The 4277-nt window shown below is 37.3% G+C and overlaps 1 non-coding gene across 1 annotated transcript; it reads right to left on the reverse strand.

The window, feature by feature from the left end:
* Positions 1–3927: 3927 nt before the first annotated feature.
* On the reverse strand, positions 3928–4034 carry LOC113250966 (U6 spliceosomal RNA). The gene has a single exon (XR_003314286.1). It is a non-coding gene; the product is annotated as a U6 spliceosomal RNA (small nuclear RNA).
* Positions 4035–4277: the final 243 nt, after the last annotated feature.

Raw genomic sequence — 4277 nt, forward strand, 5'->3', positions numbered from 1 at the left:
CACGAATAGACATTTTTTTCCTGAGAACCTCAGATGGCCAACAGACACATGAAAAGGTGCTCAACATCACTCATCCTCAGAGAAATACAAATCAAAACCATGGTGAGATATCACCGCCTGACACCTGTCAGAATGCCTAAAACCAAAAAGATAAGAAATAACAAGTGTTGGCAAGGACGTGGAGAAAAAGGGACACTCTTGCACTGTTGGTGGGAATGCAAACTGCTACAGCCACTGTGGAAAACAGTATGGAGGTTCCTCAAAAATTAAAAATGGGAATACCATTGCTCCAGTAACTCCACCACTGGGTACTTACCCAAAGAAAATGAAAACACCAATTCAAAAAGATATAAGCACCCCTATAATTATTGCAGCATTCTTTACAGCAGCCAAAATATGGAAGCAACCCAGGTGTCCATCGACAGATGAATGGATAAAGAAGAAGTGGTATACGTAAACAATGGAATATTATTCAGCCATAAAAAAGAATGAGATCTTGCCATTTGCAACAACATGGATGGATCTAGAGGTTATTATGCTAACTGAAATAAGTCAGAGAAAGACAAATACCATATGACTTCACTTACATGTGGAATCTAAAAAACAAAACAAATGAATAAACAAACAAACAAAAAGCAGAAATGTAGCCATAAATACAGAGAACAAACTGATGGTTGCCAGAGGGGAGAAGGGTGGGTGATGGGCAAAATGAATGAAGGGGAGTGGGAGTACAGGCTTCTACTTATGGAATGAATAAGTCATGAGGACGAAAGGCACAGCATAGGGAATATAGTCAATGATACTGTAATTGCATTGTATGTTGACAGATGGTAGCTACGTTTGTGGAGAGCATTGCAAAACATATAGACTTGTCTAATCACTCTGCTGTACACCTGAAACTAACATAACATTGTATATCAAGACTTTATTTTGAAGAAAAATAAAATTTATAAAAAATCTTTTAAACTAAATATCCAATTTCATAACTCACAAGTTCTACTTTCCACAGAACACTGGGACACAAACAATTCAGCCAAGCTCTTTGCCATTTTATAATAAGGACCTGTTTTCCTCCAGTTTCCAATAACGTGTTCCTCATTTCCATCTGAAATTTCACCAATGGCCTTTAATGTCCATATTCCTACCAATATTCTATTCATGATTCTTTAGGTCTTTTTTAAGAAGATGGAGCTGTCTCTTCAGCCCTCCTCTTCTTTCTGAGCCCTTACCAGAATCTCCCTTAATATCCGTATTTTTTGGCATGCACCTCCAAACCTTTTCAGCCCCTATCATTATCTAGTTCCAAAGTTACTTCACAGGTTTAGGTATTTGTTACAGCAGTACTTATCAAAATCTGCCTTAGTTAGCTCAGGCTGCCATAATAAAATGCTATAGACTGAGTGGCTTATATCATAGACGTTTAGTTTCATAGTTCTGGAGGTTGGGAAGTCCCATGTCAAAGTGCCAGCTAATTTGGCTCCCGGTGAGAGCTCTCTTTCTGGCCTATAGAGAGCCACCTTCTCATTGTTCTCACTTGGTCATTCCTTAGTGTATGCACCTGGGATGGGGGTGGGGTGGGGTCGAAGGTTAGGGGGAAGAAAGGAGAATCTTTCTCTTCTTCTAACTTCGCTAATCTCATTATGAGAGCCACACCCTGGTGATATAACCTAGCCTGAATTATCTCCCTAAGGCTCCATTTTTTTTTTTTTAAAGATTTTATTTATTTATTTGACAGAGATAGAGACAGCCAGCGAGAGAGGGAACACAAGCAGGGGGAGTGGGAGAGGAAAAAGCAGGCTCATAGAGGAGGAGCCTGACGTGGGGCTCGATCCCAGAACGCCGGGATCACGCCCTGAGCCGAAGGCAGACGCTTTAACCGCTGTGCCACCCAGGCGCCCCCTAAGGCTCCATTTTTAAACACCATCCCACTGGGTGTTAGGATTTCAATATATGAATTTTAAGGGCGATATTCAGTCCATAACACCTTATAATCTTTTTTTTTTCCTCTATAAGGTTGGTAGTTATGTCTTTTTGTTGGTGACGTTAGCAATTTTAGTCTTCTCTCTTTTTTTGCTTGATTAGGCTGGCTAAAGATTTGTCAATTTTGTTAATCTTTTCAATGAAGCAACTTTCTATTTTGTTGATTTTTCCCTATTGTTTCTCTATTCTCTATTTCATTTATTTCCCTCCTAATGCTTGCTTTGAATTTAGTTTGCTCTTGTTTTTCTCATTCCTTAAGGTGGAATGTTAGGTTATCGATTTGAGATTTTTTTCTTCTTTTTTAATATGGGCAATTATAGCTATAAAGTTCTTTCTAGACACTATTTTCACTGTATCCCTAAGATTTGGCATGCTGTATTTTCATGTTCATTCATCTCAAGTATTTTCTAATTTCCTTTGTGATTTCTTCTTTGACCCTGTGATTATTTATGATTGTGTTTAATTTCCATTTGTAAATTTGTCCCATTTTCTTCTATTATTAATTCCTAATTTCATGCACCGTAGTTGGATAGCATACTTCACATGATTTCAATCTTTTGAAATTTATTGGCACTTGTTTCATGGCCTAACATACGTTCTACCCTGGAAAAAGTTTCACATGTACTTGTGAAGTATGTGGACTCTGTAGTTGTTGAGTGGAGGGTTCTCTAGGTTCTTGTTAGTTGAATTAGAGTGTTGCTCAAGTTCTCTCTCTGCTTGATGACTTTTTGTCTAGTTCTTTCATTATGTAAAGTGAGATATTGAGATCTCCAACTATTATTGTTGAATTGACCATTTTTCTCTTCAATTCTGATACTTTTTGCTTCATGAATTTGATATATATATATTTATATATATATATGTTTATAGTTTTATCTTCTTGATGAATTAACTCTATTATTATCAAATGTCCTTCTTAGTCTCTAGTAATGATTTCTGTCCTAAGGTCTACTTTGTCTGATATTAGGGGAGCCATTCTAGGTCTCTTCTGGTTATTGTTTACCTAGTAAATCGTTTCCCATACTTTTACTTTCGACTTCTTTGTACCTTCGAATCTAAAGTGTGTCTCTTATAGACAGCATGTAGTTAGGTTTGGAGGTTTTTGTTTTGCTTTGTTTTGTTTTAATCTATCCTGCAAATTTCTGCCCTTCAATTCAATCCCTTTTCATATAATGAAATTACTGATAAGGTTATGCTTACATTTGCCATTTTTTAATTTGTTTTCCACATGTCTTTTTTTTAAATCCTTCCTCCATTACTACTTTTGTTTTAAAAGAATATTTTCTAGTGAGCTATTTTAATTTCCTTATTATTGCTCTTACTATATATTTTTAAAGATTTATTTATGTATTTTAGAGAGGAAGGAAGGGCAGAGGGAAAGAATCTTCAAGCAGACCCCTCACTGAGCATGGAGCCCAGCTCGGGGCTCAATTTCACCACCCGCGAGATCATGACCTGAGCCAAAACCAAGAGTCAGCATTTTAACTGTGAGCCACCCACGTGCCCCTCTTACTATGTTTTTTTTTTTTTAAATGACAGCTTCTTTTTTTTTTTTTTTTTAAGATTATTTATTTATTTATTTGACAGAGAGAGACAGCCAGCAAGAGAGGGAACACAAGCAGGGGGAGTGGGAGAGGAAGAAGCAGGCTCCCAGTGGAGAAGCCTGATGTGGGGCTCGACCCCAGGACCCTGAGATCATGCCCGGAGCTGAAGGCAGACACTTAATGACTGAGCCACCCAGGCACCCCTACTATGTGTTTTGAATCATTTTCTTAGTGGTTGCTATGAGGGTTCAATTAATACCTTAATTCATAACAATCTAGTTCAGATTAATTGAATTGTAATAGTATGCAAAAACTTTGTTCCTCAATGACCCCTCTCCCCTTATTTGTGCTGTTATTATCATGTAAATTACATCTTTATAGATTGTATGCCCATCAACACAGAAAATATAAAGAATGCTTTACACATTTATAAGTTATCCTTGCACTGGGGCCATGCTAGTCTTTTTTGTATTGTTCCAATTTTAGTATATACGTTGCCAAATTGAGCACAACATGATCTAATATTGGCATTAAAAACTACTCTGGCTTCAGTGTGAAAAATGAATTAAAGAGGAGGCCAGTCTGGAGGTGAGAAGAAATAGATAGGAAACGCTGAAATATATCAGGTAAAAGATGATAGTGGTCTAACCGAGAGTCCAGTCCTAGAACACTGGAGAAGAGATGTAGACAACACATTTGAAATATATCAAGAAGAGAATATTAACTAGCCTTGGCAACTGGATGTAGAGTTGA

This window comes from Ursus arctos, unplaced genomic scaffold, assembly GCF_023065955.2.
Source record: "Ursus arctos isolate Adak ecotype North America unplaced genomic scaffold, UrsArc2.0 scaffold_1, whole genome shotgun sequence".
NCBI classification, from domain to species: domain Eukaryota; kingdom Metazoa; phylum Chordata; class Mammalia; order Carnivora; family Ursidae; genus Ursus; species Ursus arctos.